Below are 25,711 nucleotides of genomic sequence, written 5' to 3'. Positions count from 1 at the left end.
ACCTAGAGGAGGGAGGAGGAGCCTTCCTCTTATAGAGAACAAAAGCTAAAGCTTCTCAAGGAAGCTAAGCTTCAAGGCCATCTCTCCATACACGTGTATAGAGGATGGTTCTGGTGCCTTCTAACTATGCCAGCTGGAAGAAAATATCTCCAAAAAGGTGACAAAAATCAGCCGACCGCTTGAAGTGGTCGGCTAGCTACTAAAAGTGGTCGGCCGACCACTACAAGTGGTCTCCCACAACAAAAATTGGTCGGCCAGAGGTAAGAGAAGTCTACACACTGAAAACAAGCAAGTGGTGTGGTGGCCAACCAAAAAAGGTGGCCGACCAGAAAAGGTGGCATAAAGACCAAGAAAGTCAATTATCTGACCAGAAAATTGGCTGGCAGGAGGAAAAGTGGTCTCGAAGGGGAAAACTGGTCTCCCACCCTTGTACCACCTTCCAAACAAGGAAAACAAGATTTGTACCAAAAAGAAACCAAAACAGATGCAAGACGAGAGATCGGGAGACAAAGCACGCGGCTGAAAGCCTCGAAAATTAGTCTGCTGGCATCAACAGTGGTATACGACCACAAAAATGGTCTCTTGGACCACAGTGTTCCTCTAGGCAGAGGCAACAAGGCATGGCTCAAAAACCACGCCAAACGGAGAACGTTAAGCGGTCCCGAGACAAGGCGCGCGGCCGAAGGCTCCAAAAATTGGAAACTAGTCTCCAAACAGGAAAAGTGGCCTACGACCACAAAGAGATGGTCTACAAGGCCTCTCCCTCCCCTCCATGAACAGAAAACAAGATTCGGTCCACAAACCGAGCCAAAGCACAAAGAGTTCAGAGGCCCGGAGGCAAGGCTCTCAGGCAAAAACACCGAAACCTCAGAACGAGCACAACATGCACAATCACCAAGCGCTCAATTCATGACGTCTGAGTCTTAAAGTCGGCCAAAAATGAGGTTTCTACACATGCTGTAGCTCATCTCAACCAAATTAAGCCATGGGCAATGCCAAGTTATGTCAGCTGCAGACCGGAAGCACATTCAATCACACCATAAACTCTCTGAGGGGAAATCCACCAGCCGTTGGTGAAAGAAATAAGCTCAGGCTGAGTAGCTGGGACAAGGGTCCACTACTTGCAGTTTATCCATCAGCCATACCTGTGGAGGGATGAAAAATAAGAGAGATTAAAGAATAGAGAGGTGCACGATGAGAGAAAAGTAAGAAAGGCTATGAGAGAAAAACAGAGAATGGGTGTTGAGTGATGTAAGAATCATAAATTAGAAGGGTGGAAAATAATACCTGGAGAAGTAGCGGACTCCTTGCCAATCAGGTAGTCTCTCATTGATGGAAAGCATCTAAACCAATTAAGGTTTCGGCTAGTGCCAAACCCATGCAACTCTTACCTTCTTTCAGACATTGGGCCACTTCGATCGACCAAATACTAGCTCCGCCGAAACTAGGGGCAAGGAGGAATTGTGCAAGGAGGCATAAAAGAGACCATGTTGTCGGCGACCTCACCAAATAAGGTCACTCCTATCTCCAATGTTGGAAAATCGATGAACTAACTCGGAGATGTCTAGCACTCCATCATGTGCCAACGATTGAGCCTCGTGTAATGTTAACCCACACATCCGTCCCAAAGCTTGGGAATGGCCAAAACGGGGCTATGGCAAGATTTCTTCATCGCGCCGGGACTCTATTAAAGCTTGAAATTCCTTGATTGTCGGACACACCTCTTGTGATCCGAATTAAAATACATGAGTGATCGGGTTCCAACATCGAACAGCGGCATGGAGAAATGGAAAGCAAACAAAAGTGTGGCTTAGGGAAAAAAGGGCATTTAGGCCAAAACTGCAAAAATTCACATTTTTCGAGCCGTCCAAAGTGGCTATCCAGTTTTGGAGCCTATAGTTGCACAGTGTCTCTATCTTGAGAGCAAAATATCAAAAACTTGCTATTCTACTAGAAAAATAGCATGGAAGCATCATTTATATAGGATGAGCAGGAGTAGTACATGACAGCTGGGCACCACTGACCGACCTCACACTTAGGCCTGACCGTGCCTCAGTGAAGCCAGGCTGTGCCTATTTAGGCCCGGCTGGGTCTAAATGGTGGCTCAGATTAGTGCAGTTACAAGAAAAGCTGGCCTTCGTCTTGACGTACCACAACTTTGTTTTAAGTCTTGTTTTGTTTGTACCAAGTGTTTTTTTAGTATTTTCGAGTTATTTTCATTTCATTTCTCTATTATCGAGTTTTATTTTACATATTTTCCGGTTATGGGTTGCTATCCGACTTAAGAATAAATGCCAGAGCAGATATTCATTTGTTTTAAGTCTTGTGTGAAGTTACCATGCAAAGGTTACGCCATTCATCACATTGTGCAAGGAGATCATTCAAAAAACTTGTCTTTTTTAAACTAGTAGGTCCAACCCCGATCATTGTTTTATAAGGCAACAAAATAAAAGAAAATCCTTCAAAAAAAAAAAAGGGTCTATCTGAAGCTAGTCTTTAACTACAAAAGTAAAAAAAAAAACAAAAACAAAAACAAAAACAAAATCGTCCTCCTCATCAGTAACCTATCCTCGCCCTCTTCCTCCTCGGCTGCGGAGGAGGTGCATCATTGTCATTGCTGGGGCTACTGGATTGTAAGTAAACCTCCTCTCCCTCGTCCTCGGGGGTTGTAGACCCGTCAAAAGACTTCTCAAAAGGTGAGCACTACCTCGCTCGGCCTATCACTCGATCGGCTCTCCCTCGACCCCTCACTAGGCCCTGTCTCCTTCTTCTCCCAGTCGGAAAAGGTCCTCTGGGCACTGCTAACGTCGGCTCAAGCTGAAATGTATAGACTAATAGGAGTATAAACAGTATGGCAACAATAGTGAACTACATACAGAGTATACCTCAATTCCATGAGTGACGAAAGCGGTCTGTCTCCTCCGTACCATAAAGAGCAGTCGGTCGATCGTCTAGAGGAGGTCATCAGCATATGCCCGGGGTATCTACAAAAGGAATAGAATTTGTGAAAGGTAGATAGAAGTAATAGAGAACAATGAACAAAAATAGTAGAAAACAAAGCAAGATAGAGTGTAGTGAGTAGAAACATAAAGAAATGTGTACCTGCTCGATGCCAAGAGCGAATGCTAGCCTGTGGTCCTTCTTCTCAATATGCTCATGGGGGATCTGCTTGATCACTCCATCTGGACGCATGCATATGATCTCAGTGGGAATCACGGGAAACCCAGGAATGGGAGCAACGGCAGAGACACCCCCAACAGGGGCATCGCCAGTTGCAGCAGCAGCAACATTAATAGCAGCAACCTTCGATACAGCGTGAACCATGCCTAGGGTAAGAGGCGCCATCACCCGAGTATGTAAGAAGGTGGTGAAGTCACCAGGCTCATGATGATGATCACCATCCTCTCCCAACATTAGGAGGTTGATTTCAGGATTGTTCTGAAGCTCATCAACTACCCTCATGATGAGTGGAGGAGGATGTGGAATGTCGGGGTCAGCGACGCCTCGTGTCTGGCAGATAAACCTCTTCCCGAAGTAGTATGCCCGGCCAAAGGAGCCCTCAAACAGAATCCGCATGGTGAAGGCATGCCATACAGCGACATAGGTCGTCCTCGATGCTTGGGGAATGCCCGCCCAAGGATTCTAGTCAACTTGTGGAAGCATACGTCAGATGTTAGAAATCTAAGCAGTATGAAAATGACAATGTAGTATGAGAATGACAGTGCAGTGTAGAAGCAATAGTATAAGAATGACTGTGTAGTATGGGAAATAGTGCAGTATGCTTACAGTATATAAAAGTTAAAGGTTGATATTTTGTTACTTGATTAGCAGTGATCGTGTCAAAGAAGCGGCTAAAGTAGGGGAAGTCTCAGTCTACACGGCGGCAGTGCTCAAATCGGGAGTTGTAGTACCGAGAGCGGGGTACTGACAACTCAGTCGGCCTCACTAGGACTGGAGCCAGAGAGGTGAAATATGTGTAACCCTAGAGCTGCAAGCAGAAAAAGATGGACGAAGTAAATGAGTAGAATAAACAGGAGATGCAAAGCAAAGATGAGCAAGAAATGAAAAATTGAATAGAATGCAAAGTTGAATAGAAGAAGTAAATATGAGGTGTACCTTCCAAACTCTCCAGTAGCTGCCGAGCGAGTCTGCCTTACGGCGAGATACAGAGCTCATATAGCAGTATAAGACGGCCAGTCCGGCGCCAACCCAGTTGTACTCTATCACTTGTGATAGGTGCACAAGTGCCCTCAGAAGATATAACCCCATGGTATTTTCCCTGTTCGCAAATAGGGTAGTACCGAGGAGATACATAAGGAAGCCACGGGTGTACTGGGCGACCTCGTCTATAAGCGGGTTAGGACTCAGAGAAATGATCAAAGAACCAACTATACCTGACCATCCCGTGACTGGTGGTGTCTGGGATCGCCCCAAGAAGCTGACGCTGTGTGGCTCTCCACTACGTCATGTCAGGATCACATGGGATCGGGCCGCCGACCCCGACCCGCAGGCCAGTAAGCATCGAAAAATTGTACGGGGTCAGAGTTAGCTCCCTGATTGATGAGAAGTGAAATGAGTCCATAGTGTCCCACTATCTCTTTACCAGGGCCCCGTACAGCAGCGACTCGACTCTCATCTGTATGAGCCCTGAGCAAAACGACCTAAAGCAGGCAGCATCAACCAGTGCGCGGACCTCTGTGAGCAGTCTCTCATACCAGCGCCAGGGGCCAGATATGGATCCGTAACCGCCAATCCTCCTAGCTTTCACCTGTAAATGGGGAATGTATATAGCATTAACTAGTGGTCTACTTATGAGATTCAACAATGTATCAAAACAAAGGAAAGTTGCTTTGGCATCAGTGGACAAGTGCTCTGCGGGCACTCGCAGCATGATGTCCTCATCTATCCCGGGGATGAGGCCCTCAAATCTCAAGATACCGCCTGAGGGCAGAACATGTGTACGTGGTTGGTAAGTGGCCGTATCGAATGGCCTGTCAATGCGGGAGCGTCCTCGACCTTCATATCTGCGCTTAAGATGGCCCCAATACCAATGGCGGGGTCTGGGATAGGAACTGTCAGTAGCCATGGAGAAAAGTGGAGAAAGTGAAGAAAAAGTGAGGGGATGAGTGAAAATAAGTGAAAATCCCAAATTTCAAACCCTAGGTGAGAGAAAGTGAAGAAATTGTGGAAAATCAAAGGGGAATATAAAGAAAGTGTGGGCAAATGTGAGAAAAACCAAAGAGAAATCCCAAAACTCCACCAAATCAAGTTTGTTCGGTTCAAATTATAGAGGAGGGGAAGGGTTTCAAAGAAAAATGGCGAGGGTTGTTGGGTACTTCAAGGAAAGGGGAAATCTAGAGAGAGAGAGAGGGAGGTTAGAGAGAGAGGGGAGGGTGTTTCGGATGAGAGGGTGTGAGAAAATAAGGGTTTGAGTTTGTTTTAAACAAACATATCGCGTGGAATGCCTGAATTGCCCCCGCCACTATTGAAGCTTGACCGGCTGTTGCGACGCTCGGCCATGCTTCATTAAGGTCCATCTGACTCTCAGTGTAAACTCAGTTCAATTTTTTTTCCTTTATTTTATTTCTTGTATTATGGAGTTTTAATCTAAAAAAAAGGGCTGAAAAAAGAAAAGCAAAAAAAGAGAGAAAAGAAAAACAATGAAAGGGAAAAAAAAAGAACAAAGGAACAACGGAAGATCAGAGAAGAAAAAAAATGAGCAGGTAAAATATAAAGAGAAGAATTTTGTCCATTCTATTCTATTTTGTTTTATTATGTAGATGCATAATTTGATTACTTGGTTTGATTTACTTGGTCTCATTTGTTTAACTCAAAGTTTAAACTTATAAGTTGATTTGTTTTGTTTCAAAAATTTTAATTTATTTAAAACTGTTTCGTTAGATTATAAATGGTTTTGCCTGAATCGTAGTTCATTCCGTTATTTCATAAACAAACGATATTGTATGTACGTTTCATTCATAGGAGTTCCAGATAAAATTATTCGTGCCACATTAAAATCATCATCCTTTTTACTATCAAATTGGAAGGTAGTGTGTTGTGTTCAGATTAATGCCCATTGTTTTAACACATTGGCAAATTGGCTTTTACTTTACTACATCGCTTTGATTATTTTGATTTTACGTATATCTGTGGGGAATGCATGTTTCTAATTCACGCTTATGCGATTTGTTTGTTCTTTTATCAATTCAACCTCTCCTCCTCTCATGTGCAATGCGTTAGAATTGTTTACCTCAATTAAAAACATCAGGTGTGCCCGGTGTTCATACCACCTTTGCTTCTCTCACGTGCGACGCGTTAAGATTGTTTACCTCAGTTAAAAACATCGAGTGCGCCCTGTGTTCACACCACCTCTCCTCCTCTCGCATGCGACGCGTTATGATTGTTTACCTAGGTTAAAAATATCAGGTGCAGCCGGTGTTCGCACCACTTCTCCTCCTTTTGCGTGTGACGCATTAGGATTGTTTACCTCGGTTAAAAACATCGGGTGCGCCCGGTTTTCACATCACCTTTCCTCCTCTCGCGTGCAACACGTTAGGATTGTACCCTCAGTTAAAAACATTGGGTGCGCCTAGTGTTCACACCACCTCTCTTCCTATCGCATACGACGTGTTAGGATTGTTCAAATCGGTTAAAACATTGGGTGCGCCCGATGTTCACACTACCTCCCCTCCTATCACGTGCAACGCGTTAGGATTGTTCAAATCAGTTGAAAACATTGGGTGTATCCGGTGTTCACACCACCTCTCCTCCTATCGCGCGTGACACGTCAGGATTATTTTCATTCGGTTAAAAACATTGGGTGTACCTGGTGTTCACACCACCTCCCCTCCTCTCGCTTGCGACGTGTTAGGATTATACCCTCGGTTAAAAACAATAGGAGTGCCTGTTTGCTCACACCACCTTTCCTCCTCTTGTGTGCGACACGTTAGGATTGTTTACCCCTGTTAAAAACAGCGGGTGCACTCGTTATTCACCCCATCTTTCCTCATTTCGCGTGTGACGCGTGAGGATTGTTTACCTCGATTAAAAACATCAAGTGCGCCTATGTGTTCACACCACCCTTCCTTCTATCGCGTGAGATGCGTTAAGATCTCGGTTAAGACCTCGTGTGCGCTCGATGGTTATGTCGCCCTTCACACTTTCTACGTGAGGCGTAGTTAGGTCTGCTTTTTTTCTTACATCCTTTTTACGTGAGATGCAGGTCGGTTTGTGCTTTCTTTGTCCTTTTTACGTGAGACGTATCTGTTTATTCACTTCTTTCTGTGTAAGACACGATGGGATTTGTTTTGCTTTGATTTAAGTTTTTGTTCAAACGTTGCATTCTTGTTTGGATTGTAGCGTTGCTTCATCGCTTCATTTACATTATGTTTCATTGCATGATCATAAGTTATTTGTTGCTTGTCATTTTACATTTTTCCATCGAGTTCAATCTTTGCATTTATGTCTTGATTTCTTGCACAAGCCTTGCGGCCTTGTCAAATGGGTCATCTCCAGGCTTTGACATTCACTCATGTCACTTTATGACTTCGAGCTTTGTCAAAGAGTGGCAACTGTGGACACCCCATTTTTGACCACCCGCAAGGCTCAAGCGCTTTACCCGGTAAACTCGATGATGAAAGTGGTGTTGTGTGTGGTTCGAGGTCTCAACGAAGGCGCCACATTTAAGCTCCTAAACAATACCAAACCTCTTATATTGCCACTGATTATACCAAAGAAATCCATTTTTACACATTGTACTACCCTATGTTGAGTTTGAAGTAGAAAAACAGGGGAAAACATTGAGGCCCGGCCATGCCTCATTGAGGGCCGGCTATGGCTATTGAAGGCCGGTTGTGCCTTGGTAGCGAGAAAGATTGTTCTGGACGGGAGCCCGCCAGCTGTCTATTTTTGAAGATATTTATGACCCCTCTTGCTCAAATTCTATAAAAACGATCATATATCTCTGTTTTGAGGGTTGAAGAATTTCTAAAAAGCCTCTACACCTTCTTAAGAGCTTCTTCTTCTCCTTCTTCTTGTGCAAGCAAGCCTTTGAGCAATCCTATCACCTTGACTCTATATCCATACACCATATACACCTTCACACCTTAGTCTAGGAACCTTAGTTTGAGAGTGTGTTGAGACTTAGTTTGATTCATAAGCAAAAGCTCACTTATTTGAGAGGTATGAGCTTGTCATCCTCTCTTTTACTTCTTGTTTTATCTATTGCTATCTAGTTCTTGTAGTTTTGTGTTGTTTTGATTCTCTTCCAAGTGTTTGAGTTTGGGTTTGGAGAGCTACCATAAGGGTAGAGAGAATTTACACTCTTTCTTACACCTTTTACACCTTTACCTATAGCTCAAATCCTTACTTTTACACACTTTTTATTTGCTTTCTAAATTGATTTTCAGAGTTAAAAAGAGGCTAAAAATCATGCTTTCAAGTCTCAAAAGTGGAGGGGTTAGCCACCCTTCTTTGTTCTTGTTTACTAGCCTTTTTTTTCTCTCTTTGTTGATTAGCTTTCTAGGCTCTTTTCATGCACTCTGAGCCACTATTTTTCATCTCTTAAGGGTTGTTTTGGGCTGTTCTAGGTTTTTAATAGTTCATGCTTTGATTAGCTAGGTTGCTGTCTCATAAGTTTGCCTATATAGCTTGTTGTATATTGTTCTTAGCTTTTCTTTAACTGATTTCCATGTTTAAGAACTTCATTTTAATAAATCAACTTGTTATTCATCTCTTTTATTTGTGAGTTGTTTCAATTGGTTGACGGTTATTCAAAACGTGAACTAGCAATTTATACTTAATGGCTTAATCTCTGTGGAGGTTCATTGTCAACGGCGTAGACTCTTTTTCATGTTGAGAATCACCTCTCGTTTGACATATTTCTCACTTAGTGGATGTAATCTTTAGTGGATGTAACATCTTGGACATAATGGATTGAAGAATGGCAAAGACTAATGAATTTGGCTTAAAATGAACCAACCCACATAAAGAAAATGAGTTATATTGCTTGAGGTTCGGCCGGACGTTGTGCCGAGTCCATTGTGTCAATGGTTTTCTGAAATCAATTCATGATGTTTTGATGAACCTTGAAGCGTCTCTAACTCCCTCTTTGAGTTCACTCCGTGATAGGAGGGAGGGGTGGTTGTTGTTCCTTTCATTTATTGATTTTTGTCCAAATTGTACCTGAAATCATCAAGAAATCAACTTATTCATTGATGGTTTTGGAAACAATTCCAACTTTCTCTCGAGGCTTTCCAATGACAGAGAAGTGTGAGAGGGACAAACAGAGTTTAGAATAACTCTGTCTGCATTGTTTTCACTTCAGAGCACAAAATAGAATTTTGCATGAAATTGAGGCACGACCGGCCTTGTTTAGGCCTGACTAGGCTTCATTGAGGGCCGGCCAGTCATAAATGTTTGGTCACCAGTGTATTTTGCAGAAAATAGAGGGCAGTGGCTGAAGGTGAAATAGAGCAGACCTGGGCAGACAGAGCTGTTCTTGGACTCTGTCTGCATTGTTTTCACTTCAGAGCACAAAATAGAATTTTGCATGAAATTGAGGCACGACCGGCCTTGTTTAGGCCTGACTAGGCTTCATTGAGGGCCGGCCAGTCATAAATGTTTGGTCACCAGTGTATTTTGCAGAAAATAGAGGGCAGTGGCTGAAGGTGAAATAGAGCAGACCTGGGCAGACAGAGCTGTTCTTGGACATTGTGCATGCAACCCTTGTGTATCTTTGCTTACCTCAATGTTGTAGATTAATGCTCCCATTATTAGCGTTGTAATTAATTAATTTATTATTGTTACAATTAGTCTTGTTAATTATTAGTGTTGTAATTATTATTATTGTTTATTTGTAATTGTTATAGCTAGTTAGCTTAGATAGTTAGTTTACTTCTCATGATTATCCTTGTTGTAATAGAGCAGTTAGCTAGTTAATTCTTTAATTTATTCATTCGGTTTTGTAATAATTAATTTAATTCAAATTTCGGACTTTGATTCGCATCCTCTTGCACGAGGGCCATTATGTAATAAGTTGTATGTCTTCCAACCCCACGTTTTTCTCCCTTTTACTTACTTGCTTACGATGGTTATTATAGGAACATTATTTTTCAAATTGGCATTCTTATGCATTACATCCATTGTTTTGCATACATCCAAGGTTTAGCTCATCATGCTAACCCAATATCAATGTTCAAATTCATTGCTGGAATATGTGCTTTATCGTACATCTGGAATGAAATCACATGCCATGTTCATAGCCAAGCCTATTAAAATACAAAATGTGTGTGTTGCGTTAGTCATATTGCATTAATTAGGAGCATGCATATTTTTTTAATTATTTTGCTTTGTTTCGGCTTGGAGTACTAGGTGAGTAATTTTATATTTTAGCATCTTGCATTGAATGTTTGTGTTACCATGTCAAAACATACTTCCATGAGGCTAATTGTTTAATTGATATAATTGTTTGAATGCCTGTGGATGAAGACTAGTTGCTTGAATTGGGATAATTTGATTAAATGTCCCTTTTAAGCCCACTTTTCAAGTGGCAAATTCATAAAATGATTTCAAATAAAACATGAAATCAAATGTTCCAATTCTTGCAAATTAGTTTATATTTGTGGGCACATCACATAGGAAAAATAGCTAATAATTGGAACAAGAGCATATAATGTAAATAAAAATCACATCATGATTAGTAGAGGCCGATCTTTGATTGGGCGAGTGGCGTGCTCAATTCATGACCTTCTCCTCTCGTACCTAAGTTCCAAAGCTGAGACACTTTGGTGATGACGGACTAATAGCCTTTGGCACGAGTCTTGGGTTTCCTAAATTTTTCAAAAATATTTAGGTGGCGACTCTGAAATTTGGCAAAGCAGTCCATTTTTGGCATTTGATTCAAACATTGATTTTCTAAAAGAATTGATGGATTTGGACTATTTTTGTATTTTCACTATTTCACATTGCACTTGTGAAATCATATTCAGAACCACGGGAGTCCGAACTGTGGGGCTATTCATCTTTCGAAAGGAGCGCGAAAAGTCAAGCTACACTGCCATGCGACTATTCTTGGCCGTGTACTCCCCTTTTAATTGGTTGATGACCAATTTAGAATCGTAGAAAACCTATAATCTCTTAGCCCCTAGTTGCAATGCATTTCGGAGGCCAATTAGCAAAGTTTCATATCTGGCCTCGTTGTTTAAGGTGTCAAAACCTAACTTGACCGACTATTCGAGTATTACTCACTTAGGTGTCATAATCACAACTCCTGTCCCACTGCCACGCTGATTGGATGACATATCATAATACATCTGCCAAATATTCCCGATATACATTCTCTAATCCTGCTGTGGTCTGAGAGCATGCTAGTCAAGATTTGGTTCATGGTACCCTGTAACTTTGTCAACAAAGTCGGCCAACACTTGCCCCTTAATGGCCGTTCTTGATAAAAACTGAAGATCATACTGGCCGAGCTCTAATGCCCACTTCGAAACTTGCCCTGACAACTCTGCACTACGGAGTACTGAACAGAGGGCAAAATCTGTCGACACTTTGATGGTATGAGCTTGAAAATAATGCATCTGTTTTCTGGTAGCTAGTACGAGAGCCAGGATGAGCTTCTCCAAGGGTAAATATCGGGTCTCGGCATCCACCATTGCCTTGATGACATAAAATGTAGGCTTCTGTTCACTAAGTTCCTCATTTAGTAATATAGTGCTTACTGCTCGCTCGAACACTGCCAGATACAGGATAAGCACGTCTTCTAGAGATGGGATTGCCAAAAGAGGGATGGAGCTGAGGTAAGTTTTCAACCCGTTCAGAGCAGCCTGGCATTTAGGGGTCCCGTTAAATGCTTTTCCCTGCCGAAGCGCATGAAAAAATGGTGTACATCGGTCCGAAGAACGGCTGATGAACCTGCTAAGGGCCACAGCCATCCCCATCAATTTTTGTACCTCTTTAGCTGATTCTGGAGAGCCGAGTTCTAGGATGACCTTTATTTGCTTTGGATTAGCCTCTATCTCACGATGATTCACGATATAGCCGATGAACTTGTTGGATCCAATACCAGATTCACATTTTGAGGCGTTGAGCTTCATTTATATTTATGAAGAATGTCAAAGGTCACTATTAAGTCAACTAAATAGGCATCATTTTCTTTGGATTTTACGACCATATCATCGATGTACACTTCCATGGTTCGGCCAATTTGGTATTTGAACATGGTGGTGACTAGTCGTTGATATGTTGCCTCGGCATTTTGTAATCCAAACGGCATGACCTTATAACAGTAGGTTCTCTTTGGAGTAAGGAATACCGTTTTATCTTGGTCGGCTGGATCCATGGTGATTTGGTGATAGGCCCCGATAAGCATCTAGAAAGCTCATGCGCTGATATTAGGCGGTTGCATTCACGAGTTGGTCAATTTGGCGCAAGGGAAAGCAATCCTTGCGGCAAGCTTTGTTTTGATCGGTGAAGTCCACACAAATATAGCATGATTTATATTTCTTCTTTACCACCACAGTGTTGGACAACCACGTGGGGTAAGTTACCTCCCAAATCATCCCAACTTCCAAGAGTTTGTCTACTTCGTCAATTACGACCGAAGCATGCTGGCCGGCCGATTGACGACTATTCTGAACCACTAGCTTAGCTTTTGCGTTAATATGTAAGCTATACATGGCTACATCGGGGTCCACCCTTGGCATCTCGTAAGGTGTCCATGCAAAAACATCAATGTTGCCGAGTAAGAAGGAGACCAACTCTTACCGTTTGGCTGTATTAAGACAGATGCCGACCAAGAAGAACTTTTCCAGGTCATCATTGACGTTGACTCGGCCCAATTCCTCTGTTGCCTTTACAGTCGGGATCTTACCCACATCTTCCAAGCTTTCCTGATCTAAGACTTCGATTGAGTTTACTTCCAATTCCCTAGGCTTCTTTGCTGAAGCGATGAGATAACAATGCTTTGTTGACTTCTGAGAGCCCCAAATTTGTTCGATGCCATGCTGAGTTGGGAAACGGACAAGCTGATCATAAGTGCGTGGTATCGCCTGCATCGTGTGTAACCAAGTTCGTCCCATGATCATGTTGTAAGGTGATGGAAGCTTGGAGATTAGGAATTCCATATCAATTGTTTTGGCGCTCGCGCATACTGGTAATGTAGTCTTCCCTAAAGGGTACTCAACATTGACGTTGAAGCCAAATATGAGATAATCAGTGGGCATAAGGTCTGAATCATTGAGGCCAAGTTTGAGGAACATTTTGTAATACATTATATCGGAAGTGCTCCCTTGCTCAATCAGGATGCATTCAACGGCGAACTTATTCACTCGTAATTCAATCACAAGGGCATCATCGTGCGGGAGGTTCACTCCTCCGAGGTCGACATCAGAGAAACTAATCTTGTTTGTCAATTGAGGCCGTTTGGCCAACGTATATGGCTTAGATGGGTTTGATTGTTGTAGTTGGATTGTGTTTACTTTGTTTGGATAAGGCAAGCTGTATATCATATGGATTACACCAATTGGAGGTGAATCGGGACGTTGGACCACTGCATTTGGCGGTCTAGTTTTGATGTTGACATACTCCGGTAGTCAGCCATCTTGGGCCAATTCCCTCAGGTGATCCTTTAAGACATAGCATCTATTGATCTCATGTCTGTGATCTTTGTGGTATTTACACATCTGATCCCTGTGTCTCGTGTCAGGGGGTCCGATCATCTTAGCCGGCCATTTAAAGAATAGAAGGTGCTGGACTTTGGGCAGGATCTTACTGATCAGCTCCGACACCTCCATGTATTTCTTGTTCGACTGTCTTGGGTGCCTATTTTCCATATGATATTGATCATTTGGCCGATGAGAGTCTCGTCGGCTGTCCCTTCTTGACCGTCCGGACTTCTCGTTCTTTCTGGTAGGGTGTTGCTTAATGGCTGTACTAGGGCAGGCGCTGCCATTTCTAAAACTTGTTGGTCGGCCTTTACTCGGATTGCATCATCTTCCACTATGCAGTACTCTTCAACCTTCTTCATCAAGGTCCAGACTCACCGAGTACTCTCGTAAAGTTTTATCTGGCTTGATTCTCATTGCCTACAATGAGTCTGACTACTTTGGCTTAGTCTCATTGGTGATGAACCTCGCCCTGAAAGATTTTTGGAGTTGATGAAAACTCTTGATCGAATCCGGTTCAAGTTTGTAATATCACCTGACGACTAGTGGTCCCTAGCTGCAGGGAAATATTTGGCACATGAGTGCTTCATCGTTTGTATGCAATGTCATTGCTTGTTTGTAATGAAGAATATGGTCTGTAAGGTCTGACTGGCCGTCATACAGAGTAAACGTAGGTGCCTGAACTTTTTAGGTAGAACGGCTTTGGCGATGCGTCGTATGAAGGGATCATGTTTGTCTGCTATATCCAATTCATGATCTCCTTTCTTACGCCCGCATTGCATATGTGGAATTCCTTCTGATGAACTCAAAGTGTCCACTCGACCCTTCTTTCTGGTCCCCACAGATGATGAATCCGATGTATCGCTACTATCATATCTTCGATGTTGGCATTGTTACTTAACTCTCTTTTATGGAGATTGGCCCTAATCGCGGCTTAGTGGATTTTGCTGGGACTTTTCCAACTCTTGGCGCAGTTGCTCATTATCCACTACCATGTCTTCCAGCCGCTATTCATTTCGTCTTGTTTGGTCTATCAAAGTTTGAATGGTAGCTTTCGCTGAGGTCGAAGGCACAAGAGGAGTTATAAGGTCAAAGTTCAAAGATCTTCGTGCCAGGGTATTTTTTGGGCCAAATACCATTTTGGATGGGATGTTGTCTCCGTCAGTTGATGGATCTTGAATCGGGTCTGCCATGGATGAGTATAAGTATTCCCACAGACGGCGCCAATTATGGTAAAATAGATTTGGAAATACTCCTTTGATCTAGTCAGACCTTCGATATCCTTGAGATGTCACATAAAATAGAAAAGAACACCCTGACGAGCACGTTATTATCTGTTTTTCTAGCCCTCTCTTCTCTCTTAAGATTTTTATATTTTATCAGACATACCTCTTGTTTTAGCCTGCCATCCCCTTTTATAGTTCCTCTTGCTATGTCCTTTTCATTTCTTTTGGGCTCACTTCCCTATATTGGACAACCTAGCTTCAATATGGGCCTGCCGTTTGTTACTATCTATTCGGCACCCATTAGGATTATCCCTGTTTATTAGGCTATATCTTACGGCCCAGCGGGTTTTTATAACATTTGGTCGTCGAGCTCTTTTTCCACATTTCATCATTTATTCGGCTCTCACATTTATATATCAATTTTCTTATGCATATAATAACCAAAATAAGAATAAAGGGCAACCATCAAGGTGGAAGAAAACACTTTAAATGAAACTTGGAAGGAAAAGACATATATACTAACTAATAATATATAAAATAGCACACAAATGAATACATAAGGATATAGAAAGCCGTAGACACCCAATTTTTGACTGCCCTTAAGACTTGGGCGCCACTGACTGATCACTCGATAATGAAAGTTATGTTGTGCAAATGTTTGATTTCTTCCGTAAGAAGAGTTTCTAAATCCCAATCTTGCACCCTATTTTGACCAAAACAATTTTAGACCTTAAAATCCGTTTTTCCAAAATATTTTTGAAAATGTTTCTACGATATTCCGAGGCTCGCATTTCGTTTAAAATATTGCACTTTTCGGTAAACCAAGTAAGGACAAAGTGGAAATAAATGGAAGGGAGGTGAACTCTTTGAACAATCTTTAAAAACATATTATTTATAGGTTTGGAGTTAAGGGAAATAGGAGGAGAGGGAAGAAAACTGGTTGAGGAGGAAGTTGGGCATCAATATGTTAGGATATAAATGAGCAGCCTTCACTAAAATAGAAACATCTCTTTGCACACATAGAATTTAGATGTGAGGCCACCTCCATTGGAAAATAGATTCTGGGGCTTCAATTTAGACTCAAGAATGACCAAAAATCGAGTCCGGATGAAGGAGATATGCCCGTTTGAAATCAGGCCTGGAAGTAGATTTTTGCCTGCCGGCCACTAGTGTCCGGCAACCCAACTTTAGTGGCCTGTTGGCCACTTGTGTAAAAAGCCAGATTTTTACATATATTTGTTGCTAGCTGTTCCTATATTGCACCAGCCGTTCCTATACAGATATTTCTGAGATAGACACATGGTTTTCTATACATAGATGACCTTCTCGTTTGGTTTAAAGGTTTTAGGAGTAAGAAAATATTTTTGAAGAGCAAATTTTGGAAAATTCTCTCTCTCTCTTGCAACTTACATAACCTTTGCTCAAACACTCTAAACCAAACCTAAAGAGTTTTTTGCTGAGGTGATTTGAGCTTGAATTTTAGCTCTTAAGGCACTTGAGAATGTGAAATTGGTGGTTTATAACTCAAGGGCTCATTCGTCTTCAAGAGGTATACCTTCTAGTGTTTTTGTACCATCTCTACACCACTTGTTTTCCATGTTTTCTTGCTGTTTATTACTTGTATTTTTGGGCTGAAACTTGTGGTTTAAGGGCATTTAAGGTAGAGGGGTTGATAGCACTTCTTTGAACCTTGTTTCTAAGGTCTTTGCCCTTATGTTTCCCATATTCTCATCATCTTTCTTTTGAGCTTTTTACCACTGATTTTCAAAGGTTTTTCAGAGGCAAAAATCATGTTTTGAAGTCCTAAAAGTGAAGGGCTTGGCCTCCCCTTCTTGTACTTGTGTGCTAGTATTAATTCCTCAATATTTTAGCTTATTGTTTTAGCTATTTTTGTCTTCATTCCAGCACTTTTTTGGCCTATTTTAGGACTGTTTTAGGACTATTTTTAGTTGCTCATTGCATTTGAGCTCTGTATAGCATGCTTGTAGTGTAATGGTCCTCATAGGCTAGGTGGTTAAGGCCTTAGCCACCAACCTATTTGAGTTGATAGTATTTATTTCTTGCTTTCCATACTTGTATTCATATCTAATCACCTCTGCAACCTCCCTCCTTTCTTGGCTTTTTCTTTTGAAAGTTGTTTCAAACTAATTGCTTGTTTAAGCTTGAGATTAAGGTTGTTGTGTTTAATGGTTTAATCCATTTGGGGGTTCATTACCAACAGCATGATATATCTCTCATGCCTAAAACAACTCTTGGTTTGGTACTTTTTTCCATTAGAGGACTTAATCTTCACTTTTGGATTTAATGAACTAAGGAATGGATGGTAATTAAAATGAAGTAATAAAATTAGGACTAAAAGTGATGCAAGATAAAATCAACTTGGGTTCAATCGGACGTTAAGTGAACCCATTGAGCCTTGAGTTGTTTCATACTCGTTAGTGATGTTAACGGTTCAAGAGTTAATGTCAACCACTTCCCTTGATCAATCCATGATAGGGAGAAGGTTTTTTGTTGGTCTTTTGTTATGCATTTATTGAATTGTGTCCTTTGGTTCATAAGTCATCACACAATAAAATTGCGTCGATTGATGGCCTGCGAACCAAACCTACCCATTTTTTGACCTGTTTGCTGATAAGGAGAGGCAGGTGGACAAACATTCCTAGAGAATACTCTAGTTTGTGCTCTGTATGTCCACTGTTGCTGTAGGAAAGAATCAATATTAGTGGCTTGCAGGCCACTTCTTCTGGACGGCAACCCACTATTAGTGGCTTGCCGACCACTACCTCTAGGTTGTTGGCCACTTTTTCAAGGCAGGCAGTGTTCTTTTCCTAGCAGAGCAGAGGCTGAGGTGGAAAACAATGCATTTTTTTTTTTAATTGTACAACAGAGGTATTCTGGCAGCAAAATAGTAGGCTTTTTTCGGGTGGAAATCTGCGTGCATGCATAAGCATTCCTCACTTCCTAGGGCTATTAGTTAGAGTAGTTGATTACTTAGCTTAGTCATTTCGTTGGTTTAGCTTAGTCATTTCTTTGGTTGTACTCGTGTTGTTAATTTGTTAATTAATTAGTATAATTAATTAGTTAGTTCCAAATTTGCAATAATTAGTTAGAATAGTTAATTAATTGTGGTGTTGTAATAATTAGCTAGCATAGTTTGTTTGTTAATTCGGTTTGTAATAGTTAGTTAATTAGGTAATTAATTAGCTAGTCTATTCATTTGAACCCTTTTGCGTGAGGGCCAAGCTTGTAATAATGTGTATGTCTTCCAACCCCACGTTTTTCTCCCTTATATTCACTTGCTTATAATGGGTAGATAGAATATCATGTTTCTTTTATCATTCCCCTTGTTTGCATCCACTTGTCTTGCATGCATCAAGGCTCGGTTCATCATTTTAACAAAGCATAGTAGTTTACATACTTTGTTGAATATGTGTTTAAACCGCATGTTATCAAATTGATTCACATGTCATAGTTAGTAGTCGAGCCTATTAATTGCATTATTGCATGTGTTGCATTAGTCATGTTGCATTAGTTAGGGGCATGCATGTTTTCTAACTCTTTGTTTCTTTTGGCTTGCCTCGGAGTACTAGGTGAGCATTTTTGTTGCTTTAGCATATCGCACGAGTGTGATTATTGCCATGTCTAGCATGCTTTCCATGAGGCTAATTGCTTAATTGATAAATTGGTTGAATGCCTATGGATGAAGGCTAATTGCTTGAATTGGAATAATTTAAGTAATGTACATACGCGATCACTTTTTCAAGTGGTACATATTCAAAACAATTTTCAAACATACATGAATTAAAGTGTTCCAATTTTTGCAAATTACTCCATACTTGTGTGCACATCACATCGTAAGTTAGCATAATTATCGGAACAAGAGCATATAATGTAAATAAAAATCACATCATGATTAGTAGAGGCCGATCTTTGATCGGGCAAGTGGGGTGCTCAATTTATGACCTTCCCCTCTCATACCTAAGTTCTCGAGGCGAGACAACTTTGGTGATGACGGATAAGTGGCCTTTGGCACGAGTCCCGAGTTTCCATAATTTTCCAAAATAAAATATTTAGGTGGCGATTCTGTATTTGGCAAAGTAGTTCATTTTTGGCATTTTGATTCAAAATCAATTTTCTAAAAGATTTTCCGGATTTGGACTCTTTTGTGTTTATCTATTTCACATTGCACTTGTGGAATCAGATTTAGAACCACGAGAGTTCGAACTGCAGGGCTATCGTATCTGAAAGGAGCACGAAAAGTCGAGCTACAGTTTCTGGCGACTCTACTGGGGACTTTAGAGAACTTGACTTGAAATTCATAATGTGAAATTTTATCTACACTTACATGTTCTTTGCATTGCACTTGCATTGGTTCTTTAGGTTACCATGTTTGCCATCTGCTATTCCTGGATAGTTTGTCAGAGGCTTGCCCAAAAGCTTGCCAAAAGGCTGACCGGTCGTGGGCTCTACCACGCTGGAAACACAACCCTTGGATCTAGATTACCACTATACCGTTTGATCCTCCTCATTCGAATATCTTAGGTTCTAGTATGATCGCATCACACCTCGAAAATCCAAGACCACCCATGTGGCACCTAAGTAACGTGGACAACCCAAAAATATGTCCATGAACCTAGAAAAATAGAAAAATAAAAAAAAAAAATATTTATTGAAATACAAAATTACATCATTACCTCTATTATGTTATTAAAATTGTATGCATTTTGATCTATTCAATTGTTTGTTTGTTTGTTTGTTTTTTTTTTTTTCCATCTAGTTTGTCTTAATGCATATGTACCCTTCGCCTTCGTAATGGCCCGGTCCGGCCCAGATTTAGGCCCATGTGATTGACTAGATAAGGAGTGGGGCTTAGGTTCCCATATTCTACCTGTGATACCCCTGTTCCGTAATATGCTAATCGGTCCTTAACATGATGTGATTATGTATTTTGATATGATTTTGTGTTCCACTATGTGAAAATATGTGGTTTGAAATTTTATCTGTTCATCGTAGGAATATCTGTTTGAGTAGCCTGCTTTGGAAATTTGATTGAGGGCCTTATCGGCCACGGAACCGAAATTGATTACGCCATTGTGGTTGGCATAATTTTTAGAGCCTACGGTGAAATTTAATTGAAGTTTGATTCTGGTCAATTTAAAATGATTAAATTGATAAATTAAGTACCCCATTATTTTATATTAAAATATTTGTTAGTGGTGCTTGTTGTATATTTGTATTGCACTCTCCTTTAGCTCTCTTAAAACTCAAAATCTGAGTTAGACAATTGAGAGTGAGAGAGAGGCCGGCCATGGAGAGAAAGAGGGAGAGATTTGTGTAATTTGGGCTCAAGACTTGGGGATTTGAAGATCTAGCTCAAGATTTGGCTAGAGCTTGAGTGTTGAAGCTCTTAGGTAAGTGAATCCATGGACCCTTACTTGTAATTTGTAAGTTCAAGGGTTGTTTGTGATCAAGAACATGTAATGAGTTGATTTTTGTTGAGTTTGAAGTCTTAGAACTCATGCATGTGAGAAATTACTTTGAATTTGCATATTTGAGCTTGAAACACATGATTCATGTAGAGTTTGGTTAAAGCTCATGATTGTAACCACCATTTGTACCATCTAAGTTGAGAATGATGAGCATCTCCCACATGCATGTACAAATCATGGGAGTATAAGTCTTGAATGTTTGAATTTGAGCATGTTGATGATGGGTTTGAGACATTTTGGGACATGCATGTAGATAATTCATGTAATTGAGCTTCCTAATGTTGTAATCTTGCATCAGTAGCATGCTAGCATGTGTAAATGTGTAATTTGAGCCATTGCATGCAAGAAATGTAGATGGAAAACCGATTTGGAGCTCAAGAACAGGATCTGGGAAACCCAGATTTTTGAGGTCCGCTCGAGCGGGGTAATGGCCGCTCGAGCGGGAAAATCGTGCTCCCAGCATTTTTGCAGAGTTGGATGTCCGCTCGAGCGGGACACTCCACGCTCGAGCGTGGATTTTTGTAAACAGGCCTTCAGCTCGAGCGCTCTATTCCACGCTCGAGCGCATCTTTCGTGCAACCAGTACTTTTGCAGGCCTTAAGGGTCCGCTCGAGCGGAGACGTTTACGCTCGAGCGGGGACCCTGTTTCCTGGAATTTTGTTCATGCATTCTGTGATTCGTTTTCCGTTCCCTTTCACTTGTAAGCACTCCTAGGCATATGTTAAGCATTGTAAATGAGTTAATGAGATAAGAACAAAGCCTAAAGAGGAATATGTGAATTAAAGAACGGATTGAACTGATAGTGACCCTTTTGTATTCATGAAATGTGTAGGGTCAAGCTCCAGGGCGCATCCACAAGCCGATCACTGTGAGTAATATCAATATTCGAAAACTTGTCAATGTCCAATTGTTATTCCCCTATAAATATTATGAGTCGTTAATTGGGATTGTGGACAAAAGTTTTGACATGAATGAATGGGCCAAAGGCCGTTTTGACATGAATGAATGGGCCAAAGGCCGTTTCGACATGAATGAATGGGCCGAAGGCCGTTTTGACATGAATGAATGGGCCGAAGGCCGTTTTGATAAGAATGAATGGGCCGAAGGCCGTTTTGACATGAATGAATGGGCCGAAGGCCGTTTTGATAAGAATGAATGGGCCGAAGGCCGTTTCGACATGAATGAATGGGCCGAAGGCCGTTTTGACAAGAAAGAGTGGGCCGAAGGCCGTTTTGATAAGGATGAATGGGCCGAAGGCCGTTTTGACATGAATGGAAATCTGAATGGGCCAAAGGCCAGAATGTTTGGGACTACAGTTACTTGACTTGCATTTCGTATAGTTATATATATAAGTTGTTGTTAAACAGAAGTATGAATTGGGCCCAAGGTCGTTTGGAGCATGTTGTTCTACATATTGTTATGTAACTGTTATATTTGATATTATTCACTGGGCTATCGCTCACGCTCATTCATGTATTTGTAGGTGAGCCAAGGGAAGTCCAAACCCAGCCCCAGTGAAGTCTGCTAGAAACAACAGGAGTTTTGGAAGAGTCAGCCTTGTGCCTCGCGCATGAGACCATCCTTGCCCTTTCACTATGTACCTATGTTTTGTCTTGTTGGCAAGGACCTAGTGCATGTCTGTACATAGTCTGTTATAGGTTGACTCGTTTTGGACGATCCTGTCTGTAATGAATTTTGTGAAACCGTACTTTTGATGTGAGTTATTAACGTATCTGAGTATGGTTTGTTTGATGTGCATATAAGCACGGCTCTATGGACAAAGTTTTTAATTTTGCTTCCGTTTGGCCCCCATCAACTCTGTTAAAATACGTTCCCGACAGTTTGAGGCCGTAGGTAATCTCATGATTACTGGCCGGTTACGTCCTTAACCCACGGGGGCGGGTTCGGGTCGTGACACTACCCATGAGCTTTCTAATATGGATCTATGAGCTTAGATTGGGCTTGAACCATTTGGGCCTAATTTGACCTTTTTCATTAAAGGGGCACTTACCAATAAGTCTCATATCCAAAGTTCAAAATCTATCTAATCCCAAAACAAAATACTTGCACTAATTAGTCCTACATATTTTTAATTGTTACCAAAAACTCTTTTTTTTTTAATAACTTTAAAAATGTTGCTACATCCGATGACTTCTTCCATCAGACTCACTGAAAACTAGCCTAGGAAGTCACCGGAACATCACCGGAAGTTTGCCAGAGTTTTTTGAATGTCACTGAAAAATGTCAATAATATCATCGAAGACTCATCGAAATATTCAGAATGTTGCCCAAAAAAGAAATATAAAAGAATAAATGGAGAATTTATAGTTATAAAACATAACAACAACAAACAACAATGGGAAAAAGTATATATTATTTTTCAATTTTTGTTGGGTTTAAGCAAATAATCTGTAATATTGATCAAATTGAAAAGTACGCTTTGAAACTGTAAAATGTTACAGTTTCAAAGCATTATTCTATCAAGCTGGAAAACATGTTATGAAACTACAAAATTTTGCAGTTTTAAAGTATGATTTATTTCAGCACCAAAAAAGCTGAAACTGTAAAATTTTATTGTTTTCACCGCCTGTAATTAAAAACTAAAAATAACTTATTCAGAACTTGAAAATTTTCTCCATTAAAATAGAAAAATAGATGTGTGTAACAGAGAAAAAGTAAAAAATTTGAGAAATCTAAGGAAAGAACAGATATCGAAAGAATGTTGTACTCCGAGAACTATTTTTGGTTTACATCTAGTCGGATCTCATGTAGATCTACATTAGATTTGAGAAGATCTACTCATTTTCTTCGCACGTCGATGAGGATAAAGTAACGAGTTGATGTCGGTGGTTGGTGGTTGCCGGTGAACACCAATCAATGGTGGTCATCGGTTACTGGTGACTATATATTAGAAATAGAAAGAGAATAAGAAATGTGTGATCACTGGTCGTCGTACATGACAAAGAGAATGAGAGGAGAACGTAGAAAAATGAGAGAGAGGAAAACGTAAAGAAAGAGAGAAAATGCGGAGAGAGAGAGAGAGAGAGAGAGAGAGAGAGAGAGAGGAAAACGTGTAGGACTTTTGGATCTACTTAAAAAGTTGTTGGATTAAATAGTGTGTACATATTTCAAACAGAACTTCCGGGTAATTTTCCCTTCATTAAATTCAAAATTAATTGATTTTTTTGTTTTTGTAAAAAATAATATAATATTTTAAAATTCATCACTACAATTAGATTTTCACATTTCATAATTAAAAAAAATAAACATGAAGTTTATTAAATGAAATACAAAATTACATCTACCAGATAAATATAACCCCAACTCAGCTAACACATACAATTTTGTCAATCATTTGCACTTGTCTACCCAAATAAACTATATATAGATGAGAAATTAATAGAAAAATTTAGCACATTAATTAACACTTAAGGATACAATTTTTATTTTTTAAAAAGTTTCTAAAATGAAAAGCAGAGCAATTCTTATTATTAGAAAAGATGTTGGTCTGCGGGTCAGGCTTCGAAAAGCTTATTAGGCTAGGCCACAAATCCAACCCTTAATCCCAAGCCCAACCCATATATTTTAAGGTCCCACAGGTCCATCCTTGGGTCTGACCCTGACACATGCGCTTTGGGCTTTTTTATAAGACTTAGCACAAAATCATTTTTAAAAGAAAAATGGAGAAAAAGTAAAACCGATTATTTAGTGTACGTGGACCTAATATGACTTTTCTGATGGAACTACAGGGCTAGGATTTGAAAAGCCCAATGAGCCAAGCTTATGGAACGGCCTATGGACCTCATCCTTCGACCCAGGTCTTTGGTGATCTTGGAACATTATTTCATTTTAGTTATATTAGAATAAGGTTAATTACGGGTGAGTCTTATTAAATAGATTTAAATACTTTTAGGTCCTATACATCTTTTAAATGCACCAAATTAAAAATCTTTAAATATATATATTTTGTTGGGTAATCTTAAAATTCTTACTATACTCTCATTACTTATTTTGTGAAATCAAAAGATAACCTCCCTTATCTCTCTCTCTCTCTCTATATACATATATATATATATATATATATATACTATTTCTCTAACACTGTGTTTGGTTGGGCATTTATGAAGGGATTTGGAAATGGAAAGGAAAAAAGTGTGTGAAACTATGTGAAATATATGTATATTTTATTCACATTTCACCTCTCTTTTCCCATTCCCTTGCCAAATCCCTTCCCAAGTCTCCAAACTAAAAACAACGTAAGAGTCTTACACCATCACTAGTAACCTCTACTTGCACCAACGCTAGCCACTACCACCTCTACTGTTGTCGGCTACCACCACCATCCACAGAGCACTACCACCGTTCATCGTTGTCGATCTACACACTACTATCACTAATTTACCACCACCATTCACTAACCACCTCCACTATCAACGATATATACTACACCATTTTCAATCTACACTTTACCATCTTTCATTTACATTTCATTGTTGTCGATCCATTGCTACCATTCACCAACTATCTCCATCATTGTTGATCTTCACTGCCATTGTTCAGATCTAGCTCTTCACAACATCGATCTACTATCTTAGATGTCGATTTGCTACCATTACCATGTTTGTCATCGAGATGTAGCCATTACATGGTCACTGGAGCTCTTACTAGTGAGATTATGTCTCTTTCTATCTCTGTCTATCTCTACATGGTAACGGATCTCCATCAATCTGTTGGTAAAGATCTAGTTAAATGAGATCTGTTATCTGTAAATCTGAATGCATTTATCAATGAATAAAGTTATAGTGATAAATTTATCAATCTTTTATGTTCTTTTTTTTTTTTTTTTTGTGTGTGTGTGTATGTAAGTGCGTGGGTATTTTTCTATGAATGAATAACTAAATGAGTGTGAATGTGAGAATAAGAGAGAATAATTAATTAAATGGTCTGATAAATATTGATAAATAGTATCAGTGATAAATTTATCACAGATAACATTGCTGATAACTTTAGTGATAAATTTATTTTCATTGTCTTACCTTACTTTCTCTTGTCATTACCAAATCTGAAGAAGTGGTGGGAGTAGTGACACGGTGGAGATGGACATTTTTCCTGAATAAATGGTTGATAAATTATTAAAAAACATTGTTGGAAAAAATATCGCCGGAGATCAAAAGTGGTCGTTGGCGGTCAAAGACCGTTGTCGGAAGTGGTCACCAACAACTAAAGATAGTGGCTGGAGGTCACTGGTTGGGGGAGGGAATGAGTCATGGCAATGTTGATAATATAAATAAAGAAGGTAATAGGCGAAAAAAAAGAACATGACTTATAG

The sequence above is a fragment of the Camellia sinensis genome, chromosome 1, assembly GCF_055761805.1.
Source record: "Camellia sinensis isolate YWXY chromosome 1, ASM5576180v1, whole genome shotgun sequence".
Lineage (NCBI taxonomy): Eukaryota > Viridiplantae > Streptophyta > Magnoliopsida > Ericales > Theaceae > Camellia > Camellia sinensis.
This window is presented reverse-complemented; position numbering follows the sequence as displayed.